Raw genomic sequence first — 21,395 nt, 5'->3', positions numbered from 1 at the left:
ATGCGTCACCCTGCGCTTCATCCTGCGGCTGGGACAGGAAGGATACAGCAGCTTCTGTGTCTTCTGACCTTTCACGTATACACTGCGCTTGTCAGGACCCAGAATATGAAATGAATGAGTAGATTCTGCCTCTTCTGCGGGGTCAGCGCCCTGTTCTCGGTCCTGATTTGGGGAGGATCGTCTCCCTGGAGGACGCTCCGTGACGGCACTCACCTCACTATATCATCCTTCTTGTACAGTTTGTATGTATTTGTAGAGGAGACGGGAAAATGGATTCTGGCAGACTGGAGGGCGGCAGTGATGTAGATCATGTCTCTGGATCAGTTAGCGTATGGGTACATTCACACGGCGGGATTTGAAAACCCGCTATTAAAATCAGTTCGGAATCCACCCTAATTTTATTTTTTTTGTGGGGGATTTTGACCCGCATTTTTGGGGGGTGTAAACTTCAATGCAAATCTGCATTTCTTCTCCCATTTTTGTAGTAGATCTAGATCCACACAAAAATACGCACTGGGAGATTTGGTGGGGCAAGATAGGGCATGCTGCTACTTTTTTCCTTTTATTATTATTTTTTTTTCCCCACATGGAAAGAAAAGCAAGTGCTGCTTCCCATTGAATTTACGAGGTTTTTGGCACTGTGTTGAAAATAAGCCAAAATCAGCGTAAAAAACTCAGTGTGGACAGGCCCTTATGGAAAATCATTTTGCTAGCAAATGGGTATACTTTTGCTCACTCCCACAAACAATGTTTCACAGCTGAGAGTTTGCTACAATTGTATCCAGTCTAGACAATCCTCTGTGCTGCTGATGTATGCGCCTCACAATCTCTCTCATGTCCTGATAGTTTGCTACAATGTATCAGTGCAGGAAATATATTAGTCAGGCTGTGCATGGGGCCTCTTCTCTATCTCTGAATGCTTAGGCTACTTTCACACTTGCGGCAGATAATTCCGGCAATCCGGACGCAAACGGATGGCATTTGTCAGACGGATCCAGATGCGGATCCGTCTGACAAAGGCCTCGTGCACACGACCGTTCCGTTTTTTGAGGTCCGCAAATCGCGGATCCGCAAAAAATGGAAGCCACCCGTGTGCCTTCCACAATTTGTGGAACGGAACGGGTGGCCCATTGTAAAAATGCCTATTCTTGTCCACAAAACGGTTGTATTATTGTAATGGAAGCGTTTTTGCAAATCCATGACGGATCCGCAAAAAAACGCTAGTGTGAAAGTAGCCTTACAGTCTCATTCCCAAGTCTTTCTGTGTAAATCCTTTCCCGTTCCATCAGTCTCTATATGAAGAGAGGGATAAAGAAGCAGCGCGTCTAGTAGAGAACTGTTCCCACAAAGGACACCGTCAGAGCATCATATGGTGACACACCTGGTCCCTTTGGCCATATAAATTAGACCTAAAAGAAACTGTATACGGTATTTTGCCTGTCACTACGGCACACAGTGCAGTATAGTTGTCTCATTGTCTGGGACAACGCTCAGATCTCTCCATGTTTTTTTAGTTCTTTTATATTTTAGGTATATTCTATGAATAGGGCTTCATCTTGTTCTGCCTGCTATATGTGGTCTGAACGCGGAACATGAAGCTTTAAAATGCTCCTTTTTCAGATGTTGACATTTTTCCTAAAAATAAAAACAAAAAAGGAGCAGTGCTAAAAGCCGCTCCCTAGTAATAGAGGCGCAGCACTGACCCGTCACATGTTTACTACGCTTCCGCATCTGTTTAACTATTTAACATGCACTCAATGCGCTTTATTTTTAGCCAGATTGCAGAAAGCAGGTTTCTAAATGTCAGATATAAAGCAGAACTCATCTTTGATGCAGCCGGGGTGAGTAGGTCTCTCATCAGAGACGAACACTGCTATAAATACATTTATCATCATTCATGTGAATCCTTCCTCCTGGTCGCCTTTACGTTTAGTGATTGATCAGGGAATGGTGGGGACAGGACAGGATGGGACCTGATGGCCAGGTGGTGCCTAAAGAGGTTGTCAGGATAGGTCATCAATATGTGATTAGTAAGGCCCCACTGCCAGCATCCCCGCCAATCAGCTGTTTTTAAGAGACCGTTTTCCTCTGAGTGCTATGGCCTGTTCCTAGGCCAGTGACATCACATTCTTCGTTCACGTGAATGAGCCTGTGCTACAATACCAAGAACAGCCGCTATCCAATGGACGTTGCTGTGCCAGGTAAGCTGCGAGGAGGCAGTGGCACTCCTCAAACAGCTGATTGGTAGGGGTTCTTCACATACTGATGACCTATCCTGAGGGAAAGGGGGGAATGGGAAAAGAGGGTAGAAGGAAAGAAACCCCCCCCCCCCCCAGCATTCAGTTGGAATTAGAAAGAAATCTACTTTTGTAAAGTTCACAATTCATTTCAGAACCGGAGAGGTTACACTATAGGCAAGTAATAGAGGGTCTGGTCCCTGACGGCTTGAAGGAGATCTCTAGATCCTAATGTCCTCTCAAGGTGGGGGTGAACCTTCCTCTTGGTGGTAGATTTCTAAAAGGGAGAAACAGGTCTGACATCCAGGAGTTTTAAGAGATCTGTGAAATTATACCAAAATGGAGAAGAAGGGATTCTTCTTCTTGGAAAGTAGAGAAGACGTATGGCCAGTTATTGTATGAGAAGCACAAATACGGCAGGAGGGCCCATCTATAGCGAATGTCTTTCCGCAATAGGTGTTGCAACAACTCCTCTATGGCCCTGATTTATCATTCCTTCACTCCAGAATTCAGGCACTTGCTTGTGGAAAATGTAAACGCTTGCGGAAAAATTTGCGACTTTTTACACTCACTTGCACAAAATCTTTGCATTTGTACACCACTCACTCCAGTTTTGTAATATGGGGGGAAAAGTGGGTGTGGTTACTATGTTAATGAGTTTCACTCCAGATTTATCATTGCGACTTTTTAAAAAAAAGTTGCAATCTCACTCTAGGAGGAGAGTGGAGTAGGAAAACTGGAGGAGCTTCTCTAGACAGAAGTGTTAGGTTTAAGGACAAGCCAAATTTATCAAACAACCTGCAACATTTGATAAATGTGGCACAAAATATTCCAACACAGACTCAAGCAAAACTGACTTCACATATTCTCCTCATGATAAATCCCCCCCTCCCCTATGTGCCTCTATGTTGTAGGATCTGGAATCAGCGTTTTGAGTAGATCTTGTAGCACCTGTGGAATATAAGTCACATGTTCAGGAAGCCTCCTAATTCTGAAGTTCTCCCTCCTAGGCTTTATGGTGGCCTCTACCTTCTGATCTATGACATCAAGGTACCTGCCAGTGTCCAAAAAGTCACCACTGGAGACTTAGTAATAGTAGCAGAAGTCAGATAATATCAATGCCAGCAGGTCTCAGAACCTTACTAGAAGAATAGCATCAGGAGAGTATTTGGAGGCCCATCAAGGTTCGTCTTTGGGGAGGGGCTGTGCTGACTAAAGATGGTCGCCTGTGAATCGCCCATGCCTTCAGAAAGAATAGAGTCCAGTGAGCTTTGTTGATCAGGTTCAGGACTAGGAGGTGAATGCGGACCCTCTGGGGCACTAGATGTAAGTGGATCCAGAGAACAGAGGCCTGCTGCGAAGGTGGAGTCTGCGAATCGGCCATCAACATCATCCAGCAGGTGCCCTGACGTGCATCGGGAGGAATGCTGCAAAACAGGGTGAAAGCTGCTGTCATTACCTATAGATAGCTGCAATGGAGTGAGCAGGAGTTGTGGAGGTCAGCAGTCACATGTCTGCCATCTTAAGCCGCCCTATTCGACATGGAAATGTTACTGCTCAGCCAATAACTGGCTGGGGCGAGTCACTGCTGCCGCCAGTGGTTGGCTGAGCAGGCACATGCTTGTGTCAAGAGAGGCACCAGGAAGTAGAGGCCGGCAGGACGCCCAGGAGCATCAGAACTGGAGGTGGCACGGGATCGGTGAGTGTGACTTGTTTTCTGTTTTTATTCCATACTAACAATTTTTTGGACCAGACAATCCCTTTTACATTCATCACGGAGAGGGCCCTAGACAAGAAGGAGCTGCGCACCATAAAGCCATAATAGACTGAAAATGGCGGTACTCATATTTGCTGGGAGGATTGATTATAGAAACTTGAATATTGTTGGACTGCAATATTAAAGATGGCTCCCTGCCGGAAAATGCAGCAATATAAAAATGTGCTTCTGATAATGTCATTTTAAGCAACATTATGTCAAAGATCTATTCAGCTCTGCTGATCCTTGACCCCCACTGTGCAGACATCTGGAGACACAGATGCCCTATACCGTGACGTTGTACAATCTGTGGGCCCAGCAGCCTTTAGCTCACCCGACATTCGCTTCTGTGTGTAGTCACTGGATACAGCAGAGAATCCTCTTCGGATTGTCATGTTCTGTACACATCAGCCCAGGCTGAGTATTATCTGGACACGCCGGGCCTTGTGTCACCAGATTGTATAATAATCCTACTACTTCCCACCATTGATTGTGGCTCGTCTGTATTCTCCTCACGTTTCTGTGGTGAGCACATAAGAAGCATCAAGCCTGAATCTATGAGCCCGCCATTCCTTGCTTCCTGGTGTTTTCTTTTTATGTAATACAATTTCTTGTCACAAGTTCTGGAAGGTTATCGGCTTCTGTGAAGGTGCGGTTGTATAGAATAGCATTGTCCCTCTCCCATCATCCCTCTATCTTCCCCCTAGACTTAGGGCTCATGCACACAAATGTATTTTTTGTCCATTCGTGTACATTCCATTTTTTATTTTATTTTTTTATTTTTAGGCCTGTATGCGGAACCATTCAATTCAAAAGAAGCGGAAATGACTCTGTGTCCATTCCATGTACATATGGCCGTTCAGCAAAAAAATAGAACATGTCCTATTATTGTCCGTATTACGGACAAGGATAGGACTGTTCTCTTCCACAAAATGCACACAGTCGGTATCCATGTTTTACGGATCCGGAATTTGCAGACCACAAGACAACAACGTTCGTGTGCATGACCCCCTATCCTGATATAAAGCAGCCCCTTCTAGTTAGGCCGAATGCACACGGCCGTGTTCCGCGGCCGAGAGCGGTCCGTGGTATGCCGGGCTGGATTCCTGTTCAGAGCAGGAGCGCACGGCGTCATTGAATGCTATGACGCTGTGCGCTTCATGCTGCCGCTGCTGTACAGTAATACACTATACGAGTGTATTACTGTACAGCAGCGGCGGCATGAAGCGCACGGCGTCATAGCAACCAATGACGCCGTGCACTCCTGCTCTGAACAGGAATCCAGCCCGGCATACCACGGAGCGCCCTTGGCCGTGGAACACGGCGGTGTGCATTCGGCCTAAAGGTTCTACCTCCTTACACTGGTGATGCCATGAGTACTGGAACCTCAGCATTATTTTATGGGTGTATGGACCATGCTCAAATAACCTGCCCGGTGTGTATGAGCAGCTCCACAAAGAGAGATACTACTGACATTGAATGCGGAACAGAAGACGGGTTAGGCTACTTTCACACTGGCGTTTCTGGGTCCGCTTGTGAGATCCGTTTCAGGGCTCTTGCAAGCGGCCCAAAACGGATCAGTTCAGCCTCAATGCATTCTGAATGGATCCGTTCAGAATGCATCAGTTTGGCTCCGTTCCGCCTCCATTCCGCTCTGGAGGTGGACACCAAAACGCTGTTTGCACAACGATGCAGAGCCAAACGGATCAGTCCTGACTTACAATGTAAGTCAATGGGGACGGATCCGTTTTCAGTGACACAATATGGTGCAATTGAAAACGGATCCGTCCCCCATTGACTTTCAATGTAAATCAGGACGGATCCGTTTTTCCTTAGACTTTTTTTTGAAAGAATAATGCAAACGGATCCGTTCTGAACGGATACAAGCGTTTGCATTATCGGTGCGGATCCGTTTGTGCAGATACAAGACGGATCCGCACCGAACGCAGGTGTGAAAGTAGCCTTAGTTCTATAGGGTTCACAGCTGAAATATTCCAGGGTTTTCTGCTTGTTCAATGTCTGTACTGAGTTTGAAATAACAGATTTAGGGCGCATTCAGATTAGTAATTATAGGGGTAGAAAAATGAAAATAACGGTGAAAGTGCTGGATCCGTCACTTTGCTGACACTAACAGCGCCTAATGGACCCTGCTGACTCTAATGGAATCCATCAGGTTTTTAGCAGGTGAGCGACCCGACATTTTAATGGACAGAATATTGTGCATTTTTAACGGAATCTGTGATGGAGGACTATATCGGAGTCTCCAATGTACACGTCAATGTGATCGCAGTCTTAGACTCTGTTCACATCTGGGTTGGGTGCTGTGTTAGCAGCTCCACATGTTCCTATGTGCCCGCATTTCTGAGAAAAATGAAGTTTTAATATATGCAAATGACCCTCTAGGAGCAACGAGGGCGTTGCCATTACACGTAGAGGCTCAGCTCTCTGCAGCTGCCACGCCGTCTGCACTTTGACAGGACCAGGCAGTGTAAACGTGATCACACCCTGGTCCTGACAATCAAAGTGGAGAGGGAGCAGCAGAGAGAGCAGAGCCTATAGGTGTAACAGCAACGCCCCCGTTGCTCCTAAAGACTCATTTGCATATTTTACTATTTTTCTCAGCAATGCGGGCACATATGAACATGGGACCAACACAGATGCCTTCAGCTGCCAAGCGCATATGTAACCGGTCACCAAAATTCATAGGTACAAATCTGCTGATACAGACACCTTTAAAATTGCTAAATAAAATAGTGTAGTGCACTGCGCTATTTTTCTGGTAGAATGACGGACGCCATGATGGAATGGAATAATGCACAAACCCAATTATAGTTGGTGGGATCTGTATGGCAGCCTTAGTGTCCATCTTGTGTCAGGTCTGGCATGTCTACCATATTTGTTGTTCTGCTCCTAGGACAGAGAAGAAAAACTGAAATCAGTAGTAGAAATGTGATCAGCGTCTTCATTCAACTGTAATCTGGAGTTCAGTCTTGTATAATGGTGGGATATTCTGTGTACAAGAAAACAGTAAAGCATTACTAAACTGCATAGTCTGCATTGGTGCAAATGTAGAGAGGAAAGCTTGCAGGTCAATGTGCCTTCTCCGATTAGGATCTCACTAGCCTTGTGGGGTGTCATTCAGCGATTAGATTTCAGGGAAGTGGCATAGACCTGGTATTAACTGTATCCGAATACTTCCAGGTCTTTGCAGAACATCTCCCTCCTGCAACAGTCTTACGATCAGACATGGAGGTCAGTGGTTAAAGAACTGTGGAGACGCCAGATGCTTTTTCTTCATGAGACTGATGCTTGCACCATCTGTGCCCCGGGTTGGATGTGTAACATACGCTGTGTTATGCCTGGATGGGTTTTATCAGCCATGATCCAGGGGACAGTTTTTTTCTCCACCTGAGAACAACCTAATAAAAAGGATCAAATGTATTTATCTAGAAATATCTGATGACCCAGTGCTCCGAACTGAAGAACCTATATATGGTGGCTTAGTCCAATAGAAGGGTTGGCGAAATGGACTCTAAATGTATTTGGCCCTTTCATTGTAGGCCTTTATGCTTGACCTTCAGCTTTATCTTAACGATTGTATCCTATGGGATTTAATTCTCCTAATGGTTAAATTTTTTTCTCCTGATGGTTCCACGTAATCATTAGGACTTGGGGTGGACAAATGACTGTATAAGTCATGGAGACCCGTACAGTGCCCAGAATGAGACTTGTGTTTGTCTCCTTAGTTTTTTTTTTTTTACTATTTTTAATGCAATTTACAGAGAAGACAGTCATGGGTTTAGAATTAGAGAAGTGAAGAAAAGAAGAATTACAAGAATAAAATTTGGAATGGCCTATAGTAAGTTGTCAGCAACAGGAACTTCCATAGAAATCAGCAGGAAACTTCTAAAAAGGTTAGCGCCAGCAGAACATTCCTTGGCACGTTAGGCTACTTTCTCACACGCGTTTTCGGCAGAAAGTCAATGGGAGACCGATTGTGTCAGAGTTTGGCTCAGTTTCGTCAAGCGAACAGCAAAACGCTGCAAGCTAATGCATTCTGAGCGGATCCTTTTCCTTTCAGAATGCATTAGGGCAAAACTGATCCGTTTTGGACCGCTTGTGAGAGCCCTGAATGGATCTCCCATACGGAAAGCCAAAACGCGAGCGTGAAAGTAGCCTAAGCCACCCGGAGTCTGGGATTTGTCAAGCCTTGGTTAGTAAGCGCTACACGAGGACCCCAATACTTTCTGAATCATTCCCAGCGTCCTGTCCTGAGACGTCATAGAGAAAGTGTTCTTCATAGGGACATGTAACTGTGCTGGAGCCTCCTTCTTTACATTTTCGAACTGAATCTACAACTTTAATTGGTCCCAGATTTTTATGTTTCTTTTTATTTATTTTTCTTGATGTTTTTGTATCCTTCAGCCGACAGATGTGGTTACAGGACAAATGACCCCCAATGATTTGGCAAAACGGTCTTCCTGGGCCGTGGATGTGAACTTTATGAGCGTGAGAAAAGATGGTCAAGAGAACAAGAGAATAATCCCCATATGTAGACAGGATGCTCAGTGCTGCCAGAATCTGGCCTTGTATTAGTCCACCACATTACATCACAGTCAAGCCTTTGGCAGTCATCGAATGAGAAGACGGAGACTGCTGAAGTGGACACAAGCCAAAAGGATTTGAAGCACTGCCACGAAAAAGCATCCATTTAACCTCTCCAGCTCTGTGCAGATGGATCACTCACTGATAAATCTGCTGTCTGAAGAATTGGGTTATTGTTAAAGACCAGCAGAAAGGAGGCGCTTCTACCAAACCGACCAGCCCTCTGTCACCCCGTTCTGTTGGAATCATCATTATCATCCACAGATTCACAATCTAGCCCAGGGTATAGGGTGCATTTTGTGGTATGAAAGATTTATTAAAAAGTTATGCCTTTTTGTGTATGGATGTACGTTCAGGCAAGAGAATTCAGCATGTACTGCATAAGTTATGTCATGATTTAGTTACATATGTAAATTTTTGGCGCCATTTTTGCTAGTTATTAAATATATGCAATTTAAAACCCTGTGCTACATCTCTCCCTTTGCTATATCGACAGTGTCATAGTGAAAGACTGCAATGATTTATTTTTCTTTTTTCAAGAAAAGTATTAACTTTTTCTGTCTGGTAGCGCCCCCTATTGTTTCTTCTATGGCTCAAATTCTGGTCCACCTTCTCCTGAATACAGTGGTGGACCATCAGTGGCTTCTCTGGTCCCTTCCTCTTCTTAGTGCTGGCATAGTGAAGTGGTCCATACACCTTTCATTAATTTGGCCCTATTTCTAAATTCACAGAAATATATCGCTATATCTCTCTAGACAGTGGAGAAGGAAATTTGGAAGGTGGGAGGGCTGTTATATATAATAGTGCTATTTATCAGTAGAATCTCCGGGGCTGTTTGTGAGGGACTTTTTTTTTTTTGTGAGGAGGAGAAAGACCTAACTGCAATGTGCTCTGGGAAATGCAGGTCCTTGATTGTCACAGGTGACGAACTGTTGCCTATGCACCGAAAGTCAAGAGACCTGTGCTGCAGAGGGGTGAGTAAACAAACTAAAAAGAGTGAAAACTACACTGGAGAGCATCCTTTTTGCGCTGATAACGTTAAACTAATGGGGTGCATTACAGCAGATACTTATTTATTTTAATTTGTGGGATAACCCTTTCAACAATAATTCACTGACTTCAGAATGTGAGTCACAGGTCGAGACTGCGCAGCATCAGGATGTGTGCAGGATGGTCAGGCGCCAATCAAATAAATATCACAGATTGCTGGGTCTATAGCGATGTAATCATTCATTTCATTGGTGAATATTAGTTTATTTCATTATTCATGTGAGCAATATTTAACTAGATTAAAGACAGGTAACGTCAGGAGTGTGCAGAAATGTTGGAGATGGCACAGTCTGTCGCTGCAGTCTAGACTTCCTCCAGGGGATCTCCTGACTTCCATCTGCATCGATCTGAGATATTGACCAAATAACTCCTGCCTATGACAACGATGTAGCAGATCTACAGTGAAGTGACAAATAAGGTTGCTTTCAGGCAGTCAGTGTTTGGTCAGTGATTGTGAGCCAAAACCAGGAGTGTAGGCTACACAGAGATAAAGTATAAGGCAAAGATCTGCACCTATTCTGTGTTTCTGACTCGTACCTGGTTTTGGCTGAAAATCACTGATCAAACACTGACCAAACCTGACTGTGTGAAAGCGCCCTTACCCATCATCCAAGATCTCTGCCTACTGTCAATGATTTTTGCTTGCATTCTTTAGCAGATGAGGCTGCATTTCAACCTATGATAAAGCATGGCTGTGATGATGTGATTCTGGGTTCCATTACTACGTCCCCTTTCCATGGCCCTTGAGCCAATTTTCTAGTCCTTTGTCCATTAACAGTATAGCTTCTCTAGGGACCCCTCTCTCCAAGGGCCACTTAGCAGCTGCATGACTTTCCTCTCTATAGAAAACAATCCAAAATGTCAGGCTGCAAATTTCTAGGATCTCTTCCCCCTGGATCTGTCCACAGGGTCTCCAGATTCCTCCTTCAGTTGTATTCTGGAATGTTCTTCAATATGCGTTTCTGGAATGTTCTTTGAATTTCTGAATTTTTTTATTTTACAGATGTGAGACATATTTGCGGTTATGAAGGAATAACACGTAGCATTGAGGACAGACCCTTAAGCTGTGGTAAGTGGCTTCACCTCCATGTCTTGGTTCATATTCTGTGGTTGTGTGCTCACTTGGCTGAGATTTTGTCTAGCCCATGCTTTTGGGCTGTAACTGATCCATGCATTACATATCATGTAGTCACATCCACAGCTGCAATCTCAGTTCTCCTCTCTTTGCCTTGTGGGAGCTCAGATGACATTAGGGATTGCAGTATAAAACTCGCCCTACCTCAGGAACACTACAGGATAAGTATTGATAAAGTTACTCAACAACCAACCAAACTATGATTGAAGCGCTGGATGTGACTGCACTATAATACTTGCTGTATCTCAGGAACACTACTAGATAAAGAGAGAAAAATAAGAAAAAATATATTTTCCAACAGAACTCAGATCAGACCCCCCCAACCTCCATCAGCCTCAGATCCGACCCCCCAAACCTCTATCAGCCTCAGATCAGACCCCCCATCAGCCTCCATTAGCCTCAGATCAGCCCCCATCAGACGTTCTACACAGACAGCACATGTACCTATTTATTTTAGTGTGTGCATTCACACATCCATGTTTTAGCATTGTTCGTGGTTTTAGCACAGAAGCGTGTCCTTTTTTTCTCTGGACCCATCATGTCCTTTATAGTCTATGGACAGGCAGACCATTTGTAGGAGATTAAAATTAATTTTCAGCTGTGCAGTGTCCATGGGACACGGATGACACACGGAGAGCAAAAAACGGACACTGGGCCAAATATGGATTCTTCACGGAAATCTCCACAGATGAATCACTGACCCTCTTATCATGGATTTCATCACGGACACGGAAGTGTGAATAAGTCCTAAGGGTCCTTTTACACAGAGCGATGATCAGGCCAATTACTGGGGGTGAGTGTTTGTATAAATGCTCATTCCCGATAATTGGCCTGTGTAAAAGACCATTGGCCACAGCAGTGACCTGCAACTCTTGCATTATGTCAAATGGTCACATGATACAGGGTGAGCAGCGGCATCAAAACGGAAATTTACATCCTGGGAGCCAAGCAGAGAAGCCGAGTTTGGGAAGAGAAGTCGCCAGGAAGCTGGTAATTATGCTTCACTTTGCTGGTTTGCCAAAGGGGTGGGTGGAGGGTTGCCAACCCCTTTAATGACCTGTTTGTAAGCAACTGCATAACTATGGGAAATTATTTGATATTAATATGACCTCAGCAGAATTGCGTATGCCTTGAATGCAATTGGTGTGCAAGACATGCTGTTATAGCAGAATTCTGAATGCAGCTCTGGATATCACTGGAGTGTAGAACATGATGTCACCAAGGACCTGCAAACATAAGTAGAGGAAATGATGTGAAAAGTTATTACTCAGAGCTTATATGGGAATGTAAAAAAGTTGATGTGTGCTGGTTCCTTTTGAAGTTTTCATGGAAGTTTTCTAGTTGAGCTGTTCTTTAGTTGCTTGCTGATCAGGAAGCTGCTGCGTCTTTTCATCATGAGTGTTTCAGAACAGCTCCTTGTAGGAGAGGCAATTCACAGGGAACGATTCTGCTAATTGCTGCTGAAACTCTGCCCTCCAGCTGAGCCTTTGTGGAGATCATTGGATGAAAGCTCATACAAGGATGTGAACCTCACCTGCCATGCAGCACTGTGCAGAAACGTGGTAACCTGGAGCACTGCTCTGACCCACTATTAGAATGTATTGGCTCCGATGAGCCAAAGTTAGTACTTCGCGAAGTCTCACCGAACCCGAGTTCGGTATCAAGGTTTTTTACAGTAATAATGAACTCACAAAGTTATTACACGAAGTCTCGCTCCATACAGTATTACAACGAAGTTTGATGCGAATCAACTTCGGATGAAGCATCCAAAGTCGATTCGCTCATGCCGACCCATGTACTGTGGCGCTCTGTAGTGAGGGTTTAGGACCTGGTTCTCCCCCAGTGCTTTGTGGGAACAAGATGTTGTGTGAAATCAGTATATCTCTAGGCTATTTTCACACTCACGTTTTGTGCAGATCCGTCATGGACTGATCCGTTCAGATAATACAACCGTCTGCATCCGTTCTGAACAGATCCATTTGTATTATCTTTAACATAGTCAAAACGGATCCGTCTTGAACACCATTGAAAGTCAATGGAGGACGGATCCGTTTTCTATTGTGTCAGTGAAAACTGATCCATCCCCATTGACTTACATTGTGTGCCAGGACGGATCCGTTTGGCTCAGTTTCATCAGACGGAAACCAAAGCTCTCCAAGCAGCGTTTTGGTGTCCGTCTCCAAAGCGGAATGGAGACTAAACTGATGCATTCTGAGCGGATCCTTTTCCATTCAGAATGCATTAGGGCAAAACTGATCTGTTTTGGACCGCTTGTGAGAGCCCTGAACGGATCTCACAAACGGAAAGTCAAAACGCGAGTGTGAAAGTAGGCTTAAAAGGTATCCATCAGCAGATTTGTACCTATGAAACTGGCTGACCTGTTGTATGTGCGCTTGGCAGCTGAAGGCATCTGTGTTGGTCTCATATCCATATGAGTCTGCATTTCTGAGAAAAATTATGTTTTAAAATATGCAAATGAGCCTCTAGGAGCAATGGGGGTATTACCGTTACACCTGGAGGCTCTGCTCTCTCTGCAACTGCCGCTCCCTGGAAAACAGACTCCTTAGGGCCCCTTGCAGACGAGCGTGTCCGGATTAGGTCCGGATGCGTTCAGTGAAAACTGCGCGATTTCGCAAGCAAGTCCATTTTGTTTTGTTTGCAAACGCGTTCAGTTTTTATCGCGTCGGTGCAATGCGATTTAATGTGTTTTGCACGCGCGTGATAAAAAACTGAATGTTTACAAACAACATCTCTTAGCAATCATCCGTGAAAAACTCGCTCGTGGGAAAGGGGCCTAAGTCTGGTTTGCTTTGGGCACTTGGAACAGCCAACCCCGCCCTGCCGGGCACTTGGGAGTTGTTTTCCAGTAGAACCAAAGCACTTATTCTTGACATGGAATGAAGACACAAAGGGGGTCATTAACTAATCTGAAACACACCTAGATTAGGGGTATTTCTGGTGCAGATGGCAGCGGTTAGTTGCGCCGCTATCTGTGACTTTTCCGCGCTCACGGCAGGTCTAAAATTGTGAGCGCGGCGTGGGCAGGGAAGGGGACTGGCCTGTAGGCTATTTTCTACGCCTGTTTTAGGTGTAGAAAATGGTCTAAATGTAAGACAACTCGGATGCTCTCTTACATTTAGAACTGGTGCTAGATGCGCCAAAGTTTTGGAGAGGCCCGCGCCTCTTCATAACGTTGGCAGATCCACCGCCAACTATTGACCTTTATTAAAGAGGACCTTTCACCTCTCCTGACATGCCTGTTTTAATAGCTTCATGCATTCCCCATGTAATAACAATTCTTGAGCATCTATTCTTATTGGTCTATGTTGTGCTATTACTTTATTATTTTTAACTACAAGTTATGAAAGAATTGCTAGCACTATGCAGGAAGGGTACAGAGGGGTGGTAACCAGTTGGGGGGGTGTGCCTGCACAGACTCACTATCCAATCAGGGCTGCCATTTTCAGACTGTGCACGGAGACACACGCAACTGGTTACCTCCCCTCTGTACCTGTCACGGTCCCGCCTGTGACAGGGACTAGAAGATCAAGGAGACTGGCTGCACGTGATTGACAGTCTCTTTGGTTTCACCTTTCTGTGTTGTTGCTGGGGATGACCACACCTCTTGTCTCAGTTGTAGCTTAAGTGGCCATTCCTTCTCTATTTAGTCTTGCCTCACCCATCATGCTATGCAGTTGATAGCTCCTGGTTTGTGGAAGTCCTGGCGTTGGTTCTCTCTGAGTTCTTGCTCGTCCGCATACTTCTGGAAGTGTATCTTCTTCTTTGTTGTTTTCCCCTTCCTCTCGATATTAGGCCTGAGGGGTCTCCTATTCCTTCATCTGGGGAGGAATAGGCCATCCGTGTCCTGACACTATCTGCAGGGCCCTGTTAGGGTGAGATTGTGCTTAGGTTCCTGTGTATGAACATTCCTACCATCAAGGTCTGTTCATACTGATAGCAGTCAGGGCTCGGCGTAGGGATTCGCTAGGTGTGATAATTTCCCTTTCCCTAGGTTCCAGGCCTAATACCTTTTCCCTTCCCTTCTGTGCTCAGTGTGGAATGTATTTACCACACTGCGTCCTGACAATACCCTTACTACAGACTGCTTTCAAATCGTTCATAACTTCGAACAACATAGAGCAATAAGAGTAGATGCTCCAGAATTGTTATAACACTGGTAATGCATGTAGCTATTAAAACAGGCATGTCAGGAGTGGTAAAAGGTCCTCTTTAAGACCGGCGTCTAGAATGTCAGTCTTAATAAATGTGTCCCAAAGTGCACACAGGTATGTTTGGAATGTGTTGGCAATCTTCTGTGGGCAATTCTGTTAGTTATATTGGTGAAAATGACGTGACAGATTCCCTTTAAACTGGTGAGCACTTGAAGTATATTAGAAAGTTACAAAACTTCTTCTTGTATTATGTTTAAGCTTTTCTGCAAAAAAAAAAAAAAGACTTTCATCCATTTGGGACATACTTTATGATGGATCACACAACCCAGAAAAGATCCTGAGCACATACCGACAGAGGAGAAGAATGGAGGGGCACTCCCCATTTTCCTCCTTTAATGTAAATGTTATGTTCTCAGTCTGCAATAATCTATCATGGAATAGAGAGGAACCAGCTACTGTGTGTGTGAAGCCCCTGGGCGCAGCAGGATCCTGGGATTCACTGGGGGAGAGATTTCCCACCATAGGGGAGGATGCATCCCATGACCTGGACTGTCATTCACAAGTTCAAGGTTTGAGATCAGGGAGGTCAGAGGACAGCTCGGGGCAAACTACAGAGACCAGCACGGTATACAGCTGTGCTCATTTAAAGGGCCAGCTCGCTGTTGTGTAAAACTTTTTGGGGGCCATTTATCAATCTGTGCTGCCAGAGTATGCGCCTAATTTATAACGAAGCACAGGTATCGTCATAAATTGGGCGCATCCTCCGGCAATCCATGTGCCTGGAGTGAAATCTACTCCAACATTATTTACTTCTTTTTTCAGGCAAAAATATTAGTGAATTTGCCGATGTCCCGACTCCCGCCACTCCCCAGTGTAAGGATGGAGTAAAAACAATGTACGACAACATTTTGTTGCATGGGAGTTTAAAGTCACAAAAAAGGGGCGTAGCTGGAGTTAGTAAATGACCCCCATTGTATGTGAGTTCTTAATTTTTGTTGTTTGCCTTCTGTTGTGATATACTTCAGCTTAAAACCACTTCCCATCCGGGCCATTTCCCCCTTCCTGACAGAGCCTAATTTTGCAAATCTGACATATCTCACTTTATGTGGTAATAACTTTGGAACGCCTTTACTTATCCAAGTCATTCAGAGATTGTTTTTTCGTGACACATTGTACTTCATGATAGTCATAAATTTGAGTCAATATATTTCACCTTTATTTATGAAAAAATACCAAATTTACCAAACATTTTGAAAAATTAGCAATTTTCTAAATGTCAATTTCTCTGCTTCTAAAACAGAAAGTGATACCTCATAAAATATTTATTATTTAACATTCGCCATATGTCTACTTTATGTTGGCATCATTTTGGAAATGTCATTTTATTTTTTGGGGACTTTAGAAGGCTTAGAAGTTTAGAAGCAATTCTTAAAATTTTTAAGAAAATTGCCAAAACCCACTTTTTAAGGACCAGTTCAGGTCTGAAGTCACTTTGTGGGGCCTACATAGTGGATACCCCCATAAATGACCCCATTGTAGAAACTACACCCCTTAATAAACTGCTGTATTAGCACAAGGCAGGGCGCAGAAGAAAAGGAGTGCCACATGGTTTTTAGATGCCATGTCCCGTTTGAAGCCCCCCTGATGCACCCTTACAGTAGAAACTCCCAAGAAGTGACCCCATTTTGGAAACTAGGGGATAAGGTGCCAGTTTTATTAGTACTGTTTTTGGGTACATATGATTTTTTTATCATTCATTATAACACTTTAAGGGGCAAGGTGACAAAAAAATAGGTTGTTTTAGCACAGTTTTTATTTATTTATTTTTACAGCGTTCACCTGAGGGGTTCGGTCAAGTGACAATTTTTTTTTTTTTGAACGATTTTCTTATGTAGGGGCTCATTTTTTGCTGGATGAGGTGACGGTTTTATTGGTACCATTTTGTGGGACATAAGCCTTTTTGTCACCGAAAGAAGACGTCATCGGCGCAGGCGCACTGAGGGAGTGCTGAGGAGGCGAGCCTCCTTATCTCAGAGCGCCTGCGCCGAATCAACACAGGCGCGCGATTTTTTAAATGCTGACAGGGCCAGTCGGAGGAGGAGATAGCGGCTGGCCCTATCAATCAACAAGAGGAGGGGGCGGTTTTCTGCGGCTGCTACCAGCAAGAAGACGCCCTACTTGCTGGTAGAAAGGTAATTAGCATATCATAAAAGTAAGTTTTTTGCTAAATCTACTGAACGAAAATTATTAATAACATAATGTATGGCAATATGGCAGGTTAGGGATTATAAGTACACAAAAAAAAAAAAAAAGAGTTTAGTGGGGTGACAGAAGCCCTTTAAGTACAAGCAATTACAAAAGTATTCAGATCCAGGTGATGATTTGAAAAATGTTGAATGTGTTTCGTGACACAACCCCTTTAATATTTTCTACTTTTATAATTCAAACCTGAATTTGTCTTCAAAAACTGTGTCAAAAAACCTAAACATGTGGAAGCACCCTAACTTGCATGTAGTTCTGGGTCCCTGCATCCAAGGCAGTCCACATCTATTTGGTTCCTCCATTGCAGGTTGGACAGGAAAATTCCTGCCAGAACAATGGAAACCACAACTGAACCCAACAGACCCCTTCACAAGTCATTGGGCATAGTGATATATGTCGTGTAATGGATCTGGCGGTATATTGTGTTGTCTGATGTGGAAAATTAATCACAGGCTGCACACACAAATGTTGGCTTATTAGGTATCTGCAAAAAGGACAGGAGGATCATTGAGGCAAATAATGTGACGAGAACTCAACGATTTGGTCCTCCCGCTCACATGTCACTGTAATACACAAGATGTGAGCTATAATACATCAAAATAACAATACAAACTACCTTCATGCATAGTGGTCATCATGGGGAAAAAATGTCATGAAGCAAAAGAACATTTGTTCAGAGGTCTTCAGCTTAAATGTTTTTTTTGGGGACTTTAATATTGATGGCCTATCCTCAGGAAAGATCAATAATATCTGATCAGTGGAGGTCCGACTCCCGGCACCCTCGCCGATCAGCTGTTTGAAGAGTCGTCTACACTCCAGTTCATCATCACGTGGCTTAAAGAGGGTCTGTCTACCCTACTTGGCATATAGCCCAGTAGGGCTGATAACACTGACAAAAAGCATACCTTTCCTCTATTAGGTCCGGTTTGGCAGGAAAATCAACTTTTTAAAATATGCTAATGAGCAAAAGGAGCACTCAGAGGCGGGCTTATGCCTTCCGAGCACTGCTTCTGCGACGCCCATGTAATTATACTGCAGCCCTTTTTCTAATAATCACGCCCCCAATCCCTTTGACTGACAGCGCTAGACCCACCAGTCTAGCGCTGAGATCCCGTGCCTGCGCACTCGCATCTATGACGGCGCATGTGCACTAGAGGAATACACTAGCCAAGAGAAACGGGAAACGTCCAGTGCGCATGCGCCATCATAGATGCGAGTGCGCAGACACGGGATCTCATCGCTAGACCGGTGGGTCTAGTGCTGTCAGTCAAAGGGATTGGGGGCGTGATTATTAAAATAAGGCCGGCTGGCATTAGCTCAGTGTGATCAATGTGATGAGGGGTTGTTCCATTACCTTCTTCTATGACCTACTGTATCATCCAGTGGGGCATGGGAACAGCTGTATATTTTAGAGATCTGAGTGCCTCATGTTATATACCCAGGACAGTCCCTCATTCCATTCATCATACTGAGCTATTGGAGGAGGATCTAGTCGACCTTCAGTGCAGCTTCTCCTCTGGGATCCGCATACCCCTAATGACGGCATGACATCCTCCCCCTCCCACATGATGACCACTGTGTACTATTTATGTGTTACCCAGGTAGTTTATATTGTTACTAAGGCTACTTTCACACTTGCGGCAGAGTGATCTGGCAATCTGCATGCAAACGGACAGCATTTGTAGACTAATCCGCATGCGGATCCGTCTTACAAATGCATTGCAAGAACGGATCCATCTCTCCGGATCTGCAGACCGGAAGGACGGATCCGACATTGCGGTATTTTTAATGCCGGATCTGGCACTAATACGGTTCAATGTAAATTAATTCCGGCAACTGATCCGGTATTTTGGACGGAGATTTCCTCCATCGAAAAACGCCGTTCAGTGACTGAACTGAAGACAATCTAATGCATCCTGAACGGATTGCTCTCCATTCAGAATGCATGGGGATAAAACTGATCAGTTCTTTTCCGGTATTGAGCCCCTAGGACGGAACTCAGCGCCGGAAAAGAAAAACGCTAGTGTGAAAGTAGCCTTAGATGTATTATAGCTCATATGTTGTGTGTCCTTACTGATTTTCTTTATACCTCACAGCTGTTTGCATTGGGAGCGCACCAGTATTAGCCGTTTAAGTTGTTCTGTTTTGTAATAGGCGCAGAATAACAAAAATAATTGAAGTGCTGGGTTCCGCGAATAAGTAAACCAAACAGAGACAAACTCAGTCGCCATTCAGGTCACCGCTTTTTTTTACTGGCCAAAAACTTTTTTTTTTTGTCCAATGTTTTTTTCAGAACCTGTGACAGAGGCCTGAACGAAACTACGTGACCATACCCTTATTCATCCTCCTGTTCTTCTTACTGCGGATACCTAATAAATTGCCGCAATCAGATTTGAGTGCTCTGTGAGTCACCTGGACGATCAGGAGCACTGCCCCGCCTCTCGTTGCACCTCGTCACCACTTACAGAGTGCACTGACTACATTTGTATATTCTGATATAAACTGACCCAAGTGTGAACACTGCCTAATTCCGAACACAGAGCATCACAGGATTATTGCAGTTTTTGATGCTGGCTGGATTATGTTCAAAGCCCAAGGACTTTCACGGGCTGATACACAGGCCAATGATCGGGAACAAAATGTTCATTTTTGATCATTTTCCACTCGTTTATCTGCATTTCCATGCAGCAGTTTTGCCGTCTTTATCAGGACAAGCACTTGTTCCTCCGATCACTGGTTCCATTACAGTGTGTTTGGCGCCAAATAGTTTACACAGGGCAATGAGCTACCGACAAATGGTAATGTTATTTGTGCCGCATTAGTAACAGGTCACGCAACAGGAGGTGAACGTGGCACAGTCTGCCCATGTAAATGTGCCCTTAGCTACAGATCACATTGTCCAGAAATGTGCCACAGCACAGACTGTAATGACCAGGTATAATATCACTATGTGCTTATCATCGAGTCCTGTGCTGCTATGTAATGTAGAGATATTGGGGCACATTTACTAAGGGACTTGCGATTATTTTAGCTGTAAAATAGTTGCAAGTCCACTTTTTTAACCAGCTGTATTAACTGGTCGGTTTTACACCGTGTCCGCCAGTTGGGGGTGGGGGCCGGGACTCCAGCCCCGGCAAATTTACTAACATTTAAACCGGGGAAACAGGCATACTGTAAATGTTAGCGAAAAAGGATGCCAGCCAGGGACTGGTGTAGTTTTCGCGCAAGGACTGCCATAGTTGTGCCTAATTTATGACAAGGCATTAGACAAGTCTAACAGCAGCGCAGAGGGGGAAACTAAGACTAGCGTAAAAAGCTGGTCTTAGTAAATGTGCCCCATTGCATCTCTGAGTTGTGAAAATGTGTGCAGGCAAAAAAATGAAAGCTGCCGGAGGATAGAGACACGGCACAGACGAAAGATCACTTTGGGGAACATTTATCAATAATGGCGTAATTGGCGCCAAGAAAATACAAACATTACAAATCAAAAGAGGCGATTTATTTCACCTCATATATAAAAAGGCGCACGCCTCTCTTATAATGTGACTTTTTAAAATATAATATTCACAGATTGAACATAATCCTGTTCAAGGAATTCTATAGTAGAATATGGTCAACAATTTGAAAATTCACAGCAATACCATGATTCTAAAATATAACTTTTAATATTTATATATAAAAATGGTCAATACATCCCTCTAATATATAGACATTCGATAATAAAGTGAAAAAAGAAGAAAAAATAAAAATAAATTCAAAAACTAGGGTCAGATAGAGTAGCAGGATATTTGCTGTTGGATTAGTAGATGTTAGTGAAACCTGTTAGGGGGTATTAGCCCTAATTCTGGCCCTAATGTAGTAGCCCTACCTAAATACGGAATAGCCGCCCCGATAGGGGCGATCCCGTTTCTCGTGCCTCCTATTGTCCCTAGTTAACCCTATAGTGGGATGGATGCCTATATAGTGAGGGACCCTATAGGAATGCCTGGGCTAAACTACACAAAAAAAATAATAAATGTATATCAATAATAAGTGACAGACAACACCCTAATATCAAGTAGGATATATAAGAAATATAGTTAGTAGAAATACAGAAGTGAAATGTCCAATACTGTCCCTACGCGTTTCGCCTAGTTGGTGTCAGGCTCATCAGGGGACATATCTGACAGAGTACCTAT

At 44.1% G+C, this 21,395-nt stretch overlaps 1 protein-coding gene across 1 annotated transcript in view; it reads left to right on the top strand.

Annotated features, from left to right (window-relative positions):
* Nucleotides 1-21,395, top strand: part of ARHGAP32 (Rho GTPase activating protein 32) — a 241,496-nt gene that overhangs the window by 60,358 nt on the left and 159,743 nt on the right. Inside the window, exon 2 of the mRNA XM_040431909.1 lies at nucleotides 10,652-10,717. The gene's annotated coding sequence lies outside the window, so the exon portion shown is untranslated. The remainder of the gene's footprint in view (nucleotides 1-10,651; nucleotides 10,718-21,395) is intronic.

The sequence above is a fragment of the Bufo bufo genome, chromosome 1, assembly GCF_905171765.1.
Source record: "Bufo bufo chromosome 1, aBufBuf1.1, whole genome shotgun sequence".
Lineage (NCBI taxonomy): Eukaryota > Metazoa > Chordata > Amphibia > Anura > Bufonidae > Bufo > Bufo bufo.
Note: the sequence above shows the minus strand (reverse complement) of the source record. Positions and strands in the feature narration are given on the sequence as shown.